The following is a 17,038-nucleotide window of genomic DNA, read 5'->3' as shown; positions in this document are numbered from 1 at the left end:
AATTACGAGACAACCACGCCATAAGGCCGGACGACCCTAAATTTAACCCATGGGCGGCCTGATCGATCACTTTTGATCACAAAGACCACCCAACCAGTATTTGTCATGGCGGTTTAGCAGCTCTGGTCCTCGATCCAATTATCGGCGGATTCCATCTCACACGAGTCCTCATGGACGGCGGCAGTAGCCTTAATTTACTCTATCAAGACACTGTCTGCAAAATGGGCGTTGACCCTTCAAGGATGTAGCCCACCACAACTACCTTCAAGGGAGTAATACCCGGCGTAGAAGCTCATGGTACAGGCTCAATCTCACCGGAGGCCGTCTTCGGTTCGCCAGAAAACTTCCGACGCGAAGACTTGATCTTTGATATTGTCCCATTCCAAACTAGCTACCATGCACTGCTGGGGCGGACCGCTTTTGCTAGTTTCAATGCGGTCCCAAACTACGCCCATCTAAAGATTAAGATGCCTGGTCCACGCGGCACCATGACGGTCAATGGAAACACGGAATGCTCGCTCCGCACTGAGGGGCATACTGTGGCAATCACAGCTGAAGTAGAAAACGACCTCCTCAAGCCGCATGTCTCATCGGTCATTAAACCACCGGCCTCTACTGCACAGGACCGGCCAATTTTAGAGCTGGATTTGCAGCTCCACCTCCATCGTTCGCCTCTTATACCCACGGAGTTTGCGTCATGCATACATAATTATGCACTCAAAATACCTTGGTCATCGGCGGAGGCACAATACGGACAGGCCTACAAAGCGGCTCGTCCGAACTTTAACCTTTTCTCTTTTTCCTAACTACTTTCTTATCTTTCGGCCACAGGTGAATCAATACATGTCCGTCCTATGGACTTGAAAGGACTCCCCATGAGCTTGGCTTTCCTACAAATAATCGGGGATTGCTCCCCCTAAGGAAGCCTTTTTTTCGCGGAAGCACATGCAGCGCAGACGTGCGACAAGAGTTCCAAAAGATTTTTTGTAGACCAAAAACTCTATTTGAAACCTGTACAGAGCCTTTTCTTCCTCACCCCTTGAACCCTAGCACGTAAGATGGCCTGGGTGGTGGTGTCATAATCTGCAAAATTACGTTCGACGTATCAATCAGATTTTAGTGAACATATTCCGTCTTCAGCATTTGCTTTTTCACATACAAGTGTACCTTGCTTCTTTGATTGTTTCACGTAGACACCTCGGCACAAATTGCCAGGGGCTCGATACGGCAACATATGGGTTGCCGAAAGAAGTCCGAACAACTCTATAGCATACTTCGGTGTCACAAGTTTGGCATTATATGCATCAGCTCCGAATCATATCTTTGGTCAATAGTTGGGTTGCGTGACTCATGTGCTTGCTACCCTACGTTCCGTCTTATCGGCTAGGGTAGTAAAGGGAGAACTACTGCAATTGTGTTTCCAGTTCACCTGGTCAAACACCTCAGTAGAGAAAGCCGAAAACTGACTGTCATGATGCGGCGAGAGCTGGTCAACCACTCGGCGACTTATCAGAATCTTTTGCGATTCCTTCCGTATTACACGAAGGACCGCCTTTCTGGTCACCTATGTAGCGCAACCGTATTCGGATAACTGCATACATACCAGGGGCTACATCGTAGACCCACTATAAAACTCCTATGGCTAAGTGAAGGTGTTAAAGCCCTATAGTCCGATTGCCTAGTTCACCACACTGACACCTCCGTTCCGGACCAAGATGTTGGGTCAAGAGTGATCAGGTGCTATTCCAAACACACCCATATTATATGCGAGGGGGATGAAGTCGACGACTGGCAAAATTTCAGGTTATAAGAAAATGGCCGCACAGGATGAAATAAATGGCAAAGGTATATAACACAACCTTAATGTATCTTAATATTGTTTTTACAATTCTGGTACATTTGTTCAAACATAATACCCTTTGAGCATTGACCCTCTATCAAGCGGGCGCCCTCTAGGACGTCCTCCAAATAATGCTCCAGCGTGCGATGGTCCTTGCCTCTAGGAGGACCCTTGGTTGCAACATCAGTAGCCTTCATCTTTGACCAATACGTCTTGACGCGGGCGAAGGCATCCGGGCACCTTCTATGCACGCCGACCGCTTGACAGCGTCAATACGCGGCACTGCATCGACAAGCCGTTGTACCAAACCAAAATAGCTGCTCGAAACGGGTTCGGCTGGCCATAGCCGGACCACGACATCCTTCATGGTGGCTCCGGACATCTTGTGCAACTCGGCCCATTGATCTATGTGCTCGTTCAGCAACACTGGACACCTTGCCAGGTTCAATTGCGACCAGAAAAGCCTCTCCGCAGCACGTCCTTCATGTGTTTGGAAGAACCGCGCCACGCCAGAAACACTCTTCGGCTAATCCAAGAACGCGTCTGGAGAACTCCACATTTGGTTAAGCAGAGCATACTTCGGGTCGCCGAACTTAGTTTGTAAAAGAAAAGGCTTACCAGCCGCTATCTCCCCAGCTTGTTGGATCTCCTCCCGAGCCGCTCTGGATTCGGATCGCGCTTCTTTCGCCTCTAGTAAGGCCTTGTCGAGTTTGGCTGCCTTGGTTTTGTTATCTTCCTCAAGAGATCTGCACCTGCTAGTGGCATGCTTTAGCTCCCGCTCCATGGTAGATATTCTCTCTTGGCACTGGCGCTGAGTGGCCTGTTCGGCCTTTAAATCCACAGACGCCTTCTTGGCAGCCGCGTCGCTCACTCTGGCTTGCTCCTTGGCTTGGGCAAACTTAGCCGGAAGGGTCTCAACCACGGCAGTACCATCTACAGTCATGCACGTCATAGTATATGATTTTCAGCCCAGTGATCATACTAGTATACATGCATAAACAAGCTGCCCCACCACATACCTTGTGCCTCGCCGAGCCGCCCATTAATAAGAGTGATGTTCTCATCTGCTAACTCAAGTTTCTGCGTTAGATCTACAACTTCCGTAGCTTGGGCAGTCGCCATGGACGTAACAGCCTGTGTTCGCATTAATTGGGTTACTTCATGAGCATATCTTTTTGATCCTCTGATAGCCTCCCTATGGAAGCCGACCAGAGCCTCAGGGGCTACTATCTATACACGGGCGCATTGTGCATGTAAAAATAGTTAAGCTATTACATTGCATACCTGAAAGCCTCTCAACAGGACCATGAAAGCTTCATTCAATCCGCTTCTCGCAGACAGAACCCTTTCAACTACCGTACCCATTAAGGTACGATGTTCCTATGATATGGACACACTTTGTAATGTGCTCATTAGAGTATCCGGCACCTCTGGATTCCTGGAGGCCGCTGTGGGAGTATGCATTCCCTTCAAAGGGGTACATCGGCTTGACCCTAGATTCGTCTTCGGCTGTAAGCTGGATAGCTCAGGGCCTTCATTGTTGTCCCCCGTAAGGGCTGCGCCCCCTGGACCCTTGATGATCGAAGTACCACCCTCCAGCGTTGTTTTCATTGTCCCCCACGCCGCTTGATGGTTAGGGGAGATTCTCCGAGATGACACCTCGAAGTCGTCCGCCCTAGGAGGCGAGGAAGCATGAGAAGGCGTCTCACTTTCCATCATCCCCGAAGTTAAGTCTCCTGATGAGGACGGCTGTCAGGGTGGACTGTGGGCCGAACTGCAAGCATATAGTTTAAATGTTACCCCAGCAACCCGAAAAGAACGAGATATGTCTAAAGCATCCTTGTTCACTTACGATCCGGCAAGGGGCTTCTCCTTGGAGAGGTGCCTTGCGACGACATCAGCTTCGGAACTCGAACCATATGGTAGGGCTACCTTCCTCTCTTGGGTGCTTCCACATCCAACTATTCGAATGCATTCCTTTTCCTCCCATGAGGGGAAAGGATATCACCTTCTCCCTTCCCTTCGTCTGTCAAAGAGGGAGCTTCAGTCTCCCGGGACATAGTCCCTGGCATACCTGTAGAGTGGAGGCCACTTTCGGCCTCTTTGCTCTTCTTCTTGTCCTCTATCACTAGCACTTGATATGGCGCCGGGACCAACATCCTCGTCAACACAGGATCGGCCGAGTCTTTGGGAAGTGGAGCTAAACACCTAATTCGTTCTGCCTTCTTTATCCAGCCCTGGACAAAGATAGATCTCTCAGCACATCGCTATGGGATAATAAACTGAGTTATGGTCAGAAATTGGGTGCTTACCGGGGTATCCGGATGGTTGCAGTTGAGACCGATGTCCTCCGATGTGTTTGGCCACTGCTTTCGAGTCTTGAAGAATAGTTTCCATATCCCTTCGTGTGTTGTGCCAAAGAACTGCTGAACTCCCACATACGGAGAGGCAGTCGCTGGCACGGGAGGATCCGGCGGACTAGCATTACTTGGATCACGTTGATAAGGCCAACGTCCCTCTTGAGGATACTCCGGATACGACTTTGCAGCGTCTAAACTTCATCAGCTGATCCCCAGTCTAGACCCTTATTTATCCAGGATGCGAGCCGCAATGGAGGGTTGAATCGGAACATAGGTGTGGCTGCCCATTTGGTGCCACGGGGTTCGGTGATATAGAGCCACTCCTGTTGCCATGAATTGGAGGTTTCCGTGAAGGTGCCTTTCGGCCAGGTAGTGTTGGCAAGCTTGCTCACATATCACCAGCGCATTCTGCTTGCTCCCCATTAACTAGCTTCGGCTTCATGTTGAAAGTCTTGAGCCATAGGACAAACTGTGGAGGGATGCGCAGAAAGGCTTTGCACACAACGACGAACGCCGAGATGTGAAGAAAAGAGTCCGGACCTAGATCGTGAAAATGTAGCCCATAATAGAACATGAGGCCGCAAACGAAGGGGTGAAGAGCGAACCCTAGCCCGCAGAGGAAGTGGAGATGAATACAACCCTCCCACCGGATTTTGGTGTGGGGATGACCTCCCTTTAGTAGGGAGCCTGTGGGGGATCTCCGCAGTCAGGTACCTCGCCTTCCGAAGCTTCGCGATGTCCTCCTCGATGACCGAGGAGGCTACCCACCTACCTTGGGAGATGGATCTGGACATAACTAGAGGGCCTGGTAACAATGGAAGAAATCTAATCCTGGGTGCTGGAGCGTGTGGTTGGGAAGATTGAGGAAGAGATAGGCGTGGGGGGAGAAAGACGGGTCTGTACCCCTTTATAAAGGCGAAGAATATCGAACGCCCCCTCACGGGCCTTAAGGCTCGCATATTCCCAAGGAATCGCCAACCGCACGGTTGGATTACCCATGCCCATATTGATGAGGATCCCGTCATAAGGGGATACGTTCTCTGCTTCGACAAGACATGCCAATGGAAACCGCACATCAAAACACGGAGCGGGAGGCTAAAAAAAGGGTTCAAAATAATGACCGGGCGGAGACGTGGCGTCTCACTACAAAAGATATCAGTAGATGGGACTAGTTAAATATTATACTCTTTGCGGAGCTTGTTTTGCAGAGCCGAACACGTTCTCCGTGTTCGAGGGCTATTTTGGAGTATTCGGAGGAGGAGCCAGCCTTGCAATGCCGAAGATAATTTGCACGCCGGACACGTCATCATTGAAGCCTGGTTCAGGGGCTACTGAGGGAGTGCTGGATTAAGGGGTCCTCGGACGTCCGACCTGTATGACGTGGGCCGGACTGATGGGCCATGAAGATACAAGTTAGAAGACTTCCACCCGTCTCCGGATGGGACTCTCCTTTGCATGGAAGTCAAGCTTGGTGTTCGGATATGAAGATTCCTTCCTCTGTAAACCGAATCTGTGTAACCCTAGGCCCCTCTGGTGTCTATATAAACTGGAGGGTTTAGTCCGTAGAGGCAATCACAATCATACAGGCTGGACATCTAGGGTTTAGCCATTACGATCTCGTCGTAGATCAACTCTTGTAATCCTCATATTCATCAAGATCAATCAAGCAGGAAGTAGGGTATTACCTCCATCAGGAGGGCTCGAACCTGGGTAAAACATCGTGTCCCCCGCCTCCTGTTACCATCGGCCTTAGATGCACAGTTCGAGACCCCCTACCCGAGATCCGTCGGTTTTGACAACGACACCGCCACCGCAGGCTCCACTCTGCCACACCAGAGTACGAGTTGGATGCTTTCGAGTCCTTCAGTATCATACTTGGGACTTCCTCCAGGAGGCAGGTATATAAAAGGATAGATCTCCCCTTCACCCATCTCATTATGATAACTCTGCTGTTTGCAACATAACTCCTTGTCCCAAACTGCAAAGGCTGCCTAGCACTTTTATGAAGATGCTGGACGGCCATCGTCCAAAGAATGTGAAGCTGCGATAGGACGGCAGCAGGCTTCGTAGGAATTGGGACGTGGAGGTGGTGATCAGGTATGGGCACGTGTACCTGTGTCATGGCTGGGAGCAGTTCTACCATGCCTTCGACCTGCGGGACGTGTACTTCCTTCTCTTCAGGTACGACAGTGATGCCATGCTCACCGTGAAGGTGTTCAACACGACTATATGTCACATGCGCTACCAGGACGACGATGATGCCGGTGTACGTTCTGCCTCTTCTTCCTCTACATTTGTCTTTGTCTCACATTGATTGTTAACGGTCATTGTCGCATTTGGTCAAGCAATGGGAGCAGCAGCAGCGACTCTGGCTACAGCCAAAGCAGCAGCGACTCTAGCTGCAGCAAAAGCAGCAGCAAGGATGATCCGAAATGGAGTGGGGAAGAAGAGGAGCAGAGTGGGGATGAGGAGGTGCTGGCTGACGATGGGCAAGAGATGATGGTGGCTGAGGATGACCTAGCGATGGTGGTGGCTGGCAATGGGCAAGAGATGGTGGTGGCTGACGATGGGCAAGAGATGGTGGTGGCTAAGGATGACCTAGTGATGGTGCTACCTGAAGATGGCCTCGCGATGGTGGTGGTTCCTGACAATGACCTCACGATGGTGGTGGCGTCGGCGATCCCACAGTCGGGCGACATGACCATGCCAATTGTGGTAGAAGACTACATCCCACTGCCTCCACTGCCTCGCCGCTCTTAGCACATCAGGATGAGGAAGGAGAAGGAGAAGAAGAAGGATTGAACTATGTCAGGTATGTCAGATCTCCAAAATGATCTATACTTAGCTTTGTTTCCTCCGAAATGACATAAGTTAGCTCTAATATGCTAAGTTATCTCTAATATGCTAAGTTAGCTCTAATATGCTAAGTTAGCTCCAATATGATCTATTTTACCTAGGTAAGCTCCAAAATGACCAAGTTTACCTAGGTTAGCTCAAAAATGACAAAGTTTACCTAGGTTAGCTCCAATATGATCCATTTTAGCTAGGTTAGCTCCAAAATTACTTATGTTAGCACAAAAATGACCTATACTTACCTTATTTTCCTCCAAATTGACACAATAAGCTTAGTTAGCTAAAAAAGGCATAATTACCTATGTAAGCTCTAAAATGACACAAATAAGGAATAAGAAGAAGAAAACCAAGGAAGAGGAGAAAAGGAAAGAATAGAAGAAGAAAGAGAAGAAAAAGAAAGAACAAAAGAAGAAGAATGAGAAGGAAAAGGGTAAAAACCTTCTTCTTCGACTACTACTCTTCCTCTTCTTCTAGTCTTCTTCTTCTTCTTCTAGTCTTCTTCTTCTTCTTCTTCTTCTTCTTCTTCTTCTTCTTCTAACTTGCTTACTCCCATTTTTGCAGATTTGATTCACTTCATGGAAGCTGGTTTGATGGACTACTAGGTTTAGTTTCTGTTATGATTTTGTGTTGAGAAACAATGTATGTTGAATAACTCCGTGAAACTATGTATGTATGTTGATGAACTCCGTGAAACTATGTATGTATTGGACGTTTTAATACCCTATGTGTTCTGTTGCGTTGATGGATTGCTAGATGATGGATACATGGGCTATTATTGAGGTTGAAACTATATATATAATTTATGTATTTTGAAAATGCAAGGATATAACAAAAAATAGAAAAAACATGGGCTATATAGGCTCTTTGCCGTCTGCTGGCAGACGGCAAAGAGCTTTGCCATCATCCAGCAGACGGCAAAGCTGCCACGTGGCAGCTACCTATGCAACCCGGGGCACTGGCTGGCCTATTTGTTTACTTTGTCATCTGCTGGCTGACGGCAAAGGTGCAATGGTCTTTGTCGTCTACCAGCAGACGGCAAAGTGCATCGTTAACCCACTAACGGCTATAAGCTGCCACGTGTGCCGTCCAAGACCTTTGCCGTCCGCTGACGGATGGCAAAGACCATTTCATCTTTGCCGTTTGCCGGCGGACGGCAAACACCATTTCATCTTTGTCGTCCACCAGCGGACGGCAAAGAAGCCTTTGTCGTAGCCTATTCAGCTGGACCTGTTGTCGTCTGCTGACGGATGGCAAAGGCATATGCCGTCCGCCAGGTATGCCTTTGCCGTCCGCCATGGCGGACGGCAAAGTGCCTGATTCCTGTAGTGATATCTCAAAACTATTACAAAGAATCAAGTTTATTTTGTCCAATGATCTTCATGAAAGTTTTATTATATCCCTCTTGAATATCTATCACTTTACGACTAATTTCATATGTTGCTTTTGATAACTCAAACAAATCTAAGTGAAGAACATGATCATAAAATTTTCGTCTCTCAAAATAATATAAGTGAAGCATGAGATAATTTCTTCAAAAATGTACTAACTCTCAAACAAATCTAAGTGAATCATGAGAGCATTTCTTCAAAAATATTAAAGCACACCATTCTAAAAAAGATATAAGTAAAGCACTAGAGCAATTCCATAGCTCAAAATTTTTGAGTGAAACACACAGAGCAATTCTAACAAATCATAGCATAATTTTGGATCTCTCAAATAGGTGTGTTCGGAAAGGATACTTGACACAAAAAAACAAGCAAAGTCTCATATAATACAAGAGATCCAAGCAAAACTCATGATATGTGACGAATAAAAATATAGCTCCAAGTAAAATGTCGATGGTCGTTAGAAGAAAGAGCGAGTGGCATCCCCAAGCTTAGTTGCTTGTCTCTCCTTGAATTTTATCTTGGAGTGACGTGAGCATCCCCAAGCTTAGGCTCTTCTTACTCCTTATTCCTTCATCCATTGTGATCTCACCCAAAACTTGAAAACTTCAATCACACAAAACTTAACAAAAGCTTCATGAGATACGTTAGTATAACAAAGCAAATCACCACTGTAAGTACTGTTGCAAACCCATTCATATTTTATTATTGCATTATATCTACTGTACTCCCACTTTTCTATGGCTCATACCCCCCGATACAAGCCATATATTCATCAAAATAAGCACACAATGCAACGAAAACCGAATATGTCAAAAATAGAACAGTCTGTAGCAATCTGAAAACTTCTTATACTTCTGTAACTGCAAAAATTCTGAAAACTTAGGACAACTAGGAAATTTTTATATCAATCTTGTGTAAAAATTTCAGAACTTTTCTTTGCTTCTGTGATTTATTAAAATTATTTTACTGGACGCAAAAGTTTCAGTTTTTCAACAAGATCAAATCAACTATCACCCAACATGATCACAAAGGCTTTGCTTGGCCCAAACACTTACTAAAACAAAAAAACACAATCATAACAGATGCATAAGTGTGCAAACACTCAAGGACAGAAAGAAAAAGGCAAAAATAAATTTTATTCGTTGGGTTGCCTCCCAACAAGCGCTATCTTTTTATGCCCCTAGCTAGGCATAATGCATAGATCTGAGTATTGTCATCTTTAGTTCAAGATCCATAGGATGCCCTCATGATTGATTCATATGGTGGCTTAATTCTTGTTATAGGGAAGTGTTCCATTCCCTTTCTTAGTGGAAATTGAAATTTAATATTGCCTTCTTTCATATCAATCACGACACCTATAGTGCGTAAAAATGGTCTACCAAGTATAATTGGACAAGACGGATTGCAATCAATATCAAGAACAATAAAATCTATGGGCACATAATTCCTATTTGCAATAATAAGAACATCATTAATTCTTCCCATAGGCTTTTTAATAGTGGAATCCGCCACGTGCAAATAAAGAGAATATTCTTCAATATCGGTAAGACCAAGCACATCACATAAAGATTTCGGAATTGTGGAAACACTAGCACCCAAATCACATAAAGCAAAACACTCATAATTTTTAATCTTGACTTTAATGGTAGGTTCCCATTCATCATGTAATTTTCTAGGAATTGAGATCTCTAATTCCAACTTTTCTTCCAAAGCTTTCATCATGGCATCTACGATATGTTTACTAAAAGCTTTATGTTGTTCATAAGCATGGGGTGAATTTATCATGGATTGCAACAAAGAAATACAATCAATCAAAGAGCAATTATCATAATTAAAGTCTTTGTAATCCAAAAGAGTGTGCACATCACTAGTTAAAGTTTTGACCTCTCCAAACCCACTTTTATCAAATTTTTCATCAAGATTTTCACTCTCCGAATTATCGGGACACCTTATAACTAAAGTTGACTCTTCTTCAGTCCCTTTATCATTAGTTTTAATCTTACTAAACAAAAAATCAATAGAAGAAACACCAATCACTTTAAGATCTTCATCTTTATGAAAGCAATCACTAGAAAATGCTCTTTCTAAAAATTCTCTTGTAGCTGTAAGCATAGTGGTTCTTTTCTTGCTTTCATCCATAGAAACATATAAGGCCTTAATTGATTCCTCAACCTTGGGTACAAAAAATTTCAACTTGAGATTTTCTACATCATGAGAAATTCTACCAATGCTTCTAGACATATCATCAATCTTATTCAACTTTTCTTCTATCGTATTGCTGAATTTTTTTGAGCATTCATAAATTCTTTAATATTATTCTCAAGATCAGAGGGGTTCCTATTATCATTTTAAGAAGAATTACCATAGGAATTTACCATAATTATTAGAGGAATTTCCAGGAAAAGGCATAGGATTAAAATTACCTCTATAAGCATTGTTATTAAAATTGTTTCGTGAGACAAAATTCACATCAACAGGATCACTATTTTGCTCAATCAAAGTAGACAAAGCCACATCATTAAGATCAATAGGAGAACTTTTATTAGCAACCAATTTAGTAAGAGCATCAACTTTTTCACTCAAAGTACTAAGTTCTTCAACCGAATTAACCTTTTTACTAGTAGGTGCTCTTTCGGTATGCCATTGTGAATAATTTGCCATAATATTATCAAGCAATTTAGTAGCTTCACACAAAGTAATTTCCATAAAAGTACCACCCATGGAGGAATCCAAAAGATTTCTCAAAACAAAGTTCAATCCCGCATAAAGTCTTTGTATTTAACCCATGAGTAGGACAATTTCTTAGCATCAACTTCATTATTTCCCAAGATTGCACAACATGTTCATGCTCAAGTAGCTTAAAATTCATGATTTGAGTTCTAAGGGAAATATTTTCGCGGGCGGAAAATACTTAGTTATAAAAGCATCTTGGCACTTATCCCAAGAATCGATACTATTGCGAGGCAAAGAAGAAACCCAAATTTTTGCATGATCTCGCAAAGAAAACGGAAATAATTTCAACTTCACAATATCATTGTCCATATCTTTTTTCTTTTGCATATCGTAATTCTACGAATGTGTTAAGATGGGATGTGGCATCCTCATTAGGAGTACCGGAAAATTGATATTTCATAAGAAGATTCAACAAAGCAGCATTAATATCACAAGATTCCGCACTAATGGTGAGAGGAGCAATAGGAGTGCTAATAAAATCATTATTATTGGTATTGGAAAAATCACACAACTTGGTGTTTTCTTGAGTCATCATAACTATGCAAACAAGATTGCACACAAAAACAGATCTGACTAACGAAAAAGAGGGCGAATAAAACGGCAAATTTTTGTGAAGTGGGGAGATGAAAACGAGAGGCAAATGTCAAACAATGTAAATTGCAAGGAGATGAGATTTGTGATTAGGAACCTGGTAGATGTTGATGATGTCTCCCTGGCATCGACACCAAAAATTCCTTTTGATGTCGCTTGAACTACGTATGTATTTCCCAAAAGAGGAAGGGATGATGCAACACAGCTACGGTAGGTATTTTCCTCAGTTATGAAACCAAGGTATCAATCCAGTAGAAGAACCAAGCAACATTATGTAAACGGTACATGCACACAAATAAGAAATACTTGTAACCTGACGCTTATAAGGGGTTGTCAATCCCTTTTTGGGTAACGGCGCCAGAAATTGTCAACTGAACGGGATAAAAGTTGTGTAGATTGGATAAATAGATCTCGGTAAAACACGAAATAAAATATGCAAATAAAAAGTGCAGCAATGTATTTTTGGGTTTTTGGAATAATATATCTGAAAATAAATGTGGCAAATAATAGATTGGAAAGCAAATATGATGAAGAATAGACTCGGGGTCATAGATTTCACTAGTGGATTCTCTCAAGAAATAGCACATGGTGGGTAAACAAATTATTGTTGGGCAACTGATAGAACCTCAAATAATTATGACGATATCCATGCAATCATCATTATATAGGCATCACGTCCAAGATTAGTAGACCGCCCCTGCCTGCATCTACTACTATTACTCCACACATCAACCGCTATCCAGCATGCATCTATTGTATTAAGTTCATGGAGAAACGAGTAATGCAATAAGAACGATGACATGATGTAGACGAGATCTATTCGTGTAGGAATAGCCCCTATCTTGTTATCCTTAATAGCAACGATACATGAGTGTCTTGCAGCCCCTTCTGTCACTGGGAAAGAACACCGCACGATCGAACCCATCACAAAGAACCTCTTCCCATGGCAAGAAAAAATGATCTAGTCGGCCTAACTAAACCAAAGACTCGAAGAAGAAATATGAGGCTATAAGTAATCATGCATAAAAGAGATCAAATAACTTTCATGGATATAGATCTGATAATAAACTTAAAGTTCATCGGATCCCAACAAACACAGCGCAAAAAGAGTTACATCAAATAGATCTCCAAGAGACCATTGTATTGAGAATCATAAAGAGATAAGAAGCCATCTAGATACTGCCTACGGACCCGTAGGTCAACAACGATCTACTCACACATCATCAAAGAGGCACCAATGAGGATGATGAACCCCTCCGTGATGGTGTCTAGATTGGATCTCGTGGTTCTAGAACTTGCGGCGGCTGGAATTGTGTTTCGTCATCTCCCCTAGGGTTTTTGGAATATCGGGGTATTTATAGAGCGAAGAGGCTTTGCAGGAGGCCACCGAGGTGGGCACAACCCACCAGCCCAGGCGCGCCCAGGTGGGTTGTGCCCCCCCCCCTCGGGGCACCCCTTTGGTACTTCTTTGGCCCAAGTTGTTCCTTCTAGTCCATAAAAATTCTCCAAAAAGTTTCGCTGTGTTTGGACTCCGTTTGGTACCGATATTCCGCGAAGTAAAAAAACAAGCAAAAAACAACAACTGGCACTCGGCACTATATCAATAGGTTAGTCCCAAAAAATGATATAAAGTTGCTATAAAATGATTGTAAACCATCCAAGAATGATAATATAACAACATGGAACAAGCAAAAGTTATAGATACGTTGGAGAAGTATCAACATGTTGATCTTGGATCTTGAATCGCTAAGTATCGGCAGAGGGATGTTGATTTTAGTGGGATTAATATTCATGTTAAAATGTTTAATATAAATTACTCTGCATGAATAAATGTCTTCGTGTTTTGCATATTTCTTTTCTAGATCAATGGCACAACCCGCTCAAGCCAGTTTTGTGTTGAAATCAATTCTTTAGAAAGATAAATTAATGGAACAAACTTGAACTGCAACAAATCCCCGGGTGGTTTTAGTAATTCATAAACAACATATGCATCATTGAACTAATGTTTATTCAAAGAATATTTTGGGGAAGTTCAATTTAGGTATGGCAATGGATGTGAATGTGGACCCCTCAAATGCAAAGGACACAACATTAGAAAAAGCTTCAAGACTGTACATTTTTGGTTAAGTGATCAAAGATCACATTGAGTCCATAGGAAAGCCAATACCATTAAAGGGGTTGAGGTTTTGATCATGGACTATTTTCTCAAATTGCTTGGAGATATTGCTCCAAAATCCTCAGCCACACCATCACATTCTTATATGTACAAAACCCTAAAGTCAAACTCGGTCCCACCGATACACATCTACCCGAACTCACCAAGATACACTTGGTAGAGCCACTTCCTAAACCCTAGCCACTCGGTCTCACCGAGATGACATTCGGTCCCACAGAAGTGCACATGCCAACCTTCTGTTGCCTATTGATTTCATCTCGGAATTTCTGAGTGGATTCGATCGGTCTCACCGGAGTGCGGAAAGTGCTTAGGTCATCACCCATCGGTCTCTCCAAGCTATTTCACCCGGTATCATTGAAAAGCCTAAAGTTCAAACCTTTTGCACTAATAGGTCTCATCGAGTGATTCCACCCGGTCCCACTGAGTTGTGCATAAAGGTGTAACTGTTAGATTTTTGGTGCTGCCTATATAGACCCCAACCATTCCACCAACTCTCAGTGAGAGCAACCAGGACGAAACTACTAGTTCCCATATCCATTTTCTAAGAGAGAACCACCTACACTTGTGTTGAAATCAAGGGGATTCCACTCCAACTTTTGATCCTTGGTTTCTAGCCCCCTCAAGTTGCTTTCCACTTCAATCCTTCTCCTACCACCATGCCAAATTCGTGAGAGAGTGATTGAGTGTTGAGGAGACTATCTTTTGAAGCACAATAGCAAGGAGTTCATCATCAACAACAACATATATTAGCTTTTGGAGAGTGGTGTCTCCTAGAATGATTATGTATCACTTGGGAATAGATGGTTGTTCTTGTGGTGTCAATAGATGGTTGGTGAGGATATGGTCATTGAGGTGGCTTATCGATCGTTGTTTTGATTGGTTTGGGGTGTTTTGTTCTTACTTAATGCATAGATTTATTCTTGTACGGTTTTGCTCTTAGCGTTGTGCTTTCTTATGTGTGTGCATCAATGTTGGATGTGTACATCCCATCTATGCCGAGACTGGGTATGTGTTCATTTTGTTTGTATCCGCTTAATGCTTCACTTCAAGCCAATAATATCTCGTGAAAATGTACTGGACAGTGAGTTGCTGCAATCAGCCTCAAGGCAAAGATTAGAGGAGTCACCGGACATCCATCGTTGCATTAGGTCATCTCCAACTTCGACTCTCAAAAAGGACATAGTATCTGTCCACAGACTGGTCTGGACTCATCTGCGGATAGTGATACGGGAACCGACAATCCAACCCAGTCCCCAAATGCATGTCCTTGTTTTTTCTTTAAAGTTTACAGACCTCAAAATAATAGCATATCAAATATTCGATGAGTGAAAACATTCAAATGCGACACTAGTTCAAATGCAAATATTAGAATCCAACTATGTTTTAAAATAAAATAGTTCACACTTGAATTCAAATCTCACATATGTTATATTTGTCCCCTTAAAGTGTAGATAAATGCTCCGTCAGATCTTCCTAGCTTCTCGTGAGGTGCTCGAAGTCGAATTTGTTGATACATTTGGACAAACTCATCAAACGTGGTTGAATTCTGATTTGCAAGTTGCATTGGATCTCACATGTTGTCAAAGTTCAGACATCAGGCAACATCTTCACCCTCGTCCTCCATGATCATGTTGTGCATAATAACACAACGTCTCATCCTCTCCCACAAGGGCTCCGGATCTCATATTTTTGCAGTTCCTCGAGCAACTGCAAAACGAGCTTGGATCACTTCAAATGCCCTCTCCACATCCCCTCTAGCCCCTTTTTGTGTGGGCGAAATTAGCTCTTCTCCGATCAGCTGGCTCATAGATGGTTTTGAAGAAGGTCGCCCATGGAGGATGCCGTCAACCTGATGGTATCCCATGTTGTAGTCATGCCCATTGATAGCATAGTTGCATGGGAGAGCTTGTCCTTCAGTCAACCTAACAAACAATTAAGACCATTGCAGCACATTGAAGTTATTGTGAGATCCGGGCATGCAAAGAAAGCATGCCAAATCCAGAGGTCATGTGATGCAACTTCATATAGAATCTTGGTGGACTTTTTAAAATGGCTCGGATATTGCCCTTGTAGAGCATATGAGCAGTTTTTTCACCTCCAATGTGTGCAATCAAGAGATCCGAGCATACTTGGCCATCCTCTTGCTTCCGAGAGTGTGATGAGCTTTCAACGTCTGCGGTAGTTAGTTCTCTCATGTACCGAGGCCAAACACTTCGACCATCGCAGTAGCAAATCTGACCATGTCATCTCTGCATGTGCTCTCGAACATCTGGAGGTACTCATCCCACGAATCTACGGTCGTGCCATATGCAAGCATCTGCAATGCAATAGTGCACTTCTGGTTACCAGAGATCCAACTCTTCCTACAACATCCTTCTTTAAGATGAAGTAGTCATCGTAGGGCTGGACGCCATTGTTGAGGCGGTCAAACACATTTTCCCGCATACCAAATCGTTGGTGAAATTGTTCGCGAATAGAGCATCGGGGGCAAGGTAGTCGTCCATCATCAACGTGCTCCACATTTGCAAGGACCACTTACATCATTGTTATCCTCATAATCCTCCTCATCGGACAAGTCGTCAGACGTCTCAACATAGTTCTTCTACAAGTACACCATGTCTGAATTCATTACTTCAAAAAAGGGAGAACAATTTTCAAAAATTTAGCACGGGCATTACACCAAGCACTTGCCAGGCGTAGTGACCCCACGGAAGGCATGTGCTGGGTGAATGGTACCTATGCGCGGATGGACGAGAGGTGGAACGACGGCGTAGGCAAACCGGCATGGCGAAGGTCCAACAAGGACTTGGCTGGCTGCTGAGGTGGTACGGGGGCGACATCGGCCTGGGAGAAAGCGGATGCGGAGCAAAGGAAAACAAGGGGGAAGGAATTGAGATGTGAGCTTCGGGAGTGGTTTTGGGTGGGCCGAGGGCGCCTTTCCGGTTTAGAAAAAAACAGACGTGGACAAATACCTGTCCACGTTGGATGACGAAGTATGTCCGGATCGTATGCGGGCAATTTGAGGCTCGGCTTTGGAGATGTCTTAGATTGCGAAAGTGTTGTTTTGATTCCAAGCTCATGTGAAGTCGGATGAATA

Source organism: Triticum aestivum, chromosome 3B (assembly GCF_018294505.1).
Source record: "Triticum aestivum cultivar Chinese Spring chromosome 3B, IWGSC CS RefSeq v2.1, whole genome shotgun sequence".
Lineage (NCBI taxonomy): Eukaryota > Viridiplantae > Streptophyta > Magnoliopsida > Poales > Poaceae > Triticum > Triticum aestivum.
Note: the sequence above shows the minus strand (reverse complement) of the source record.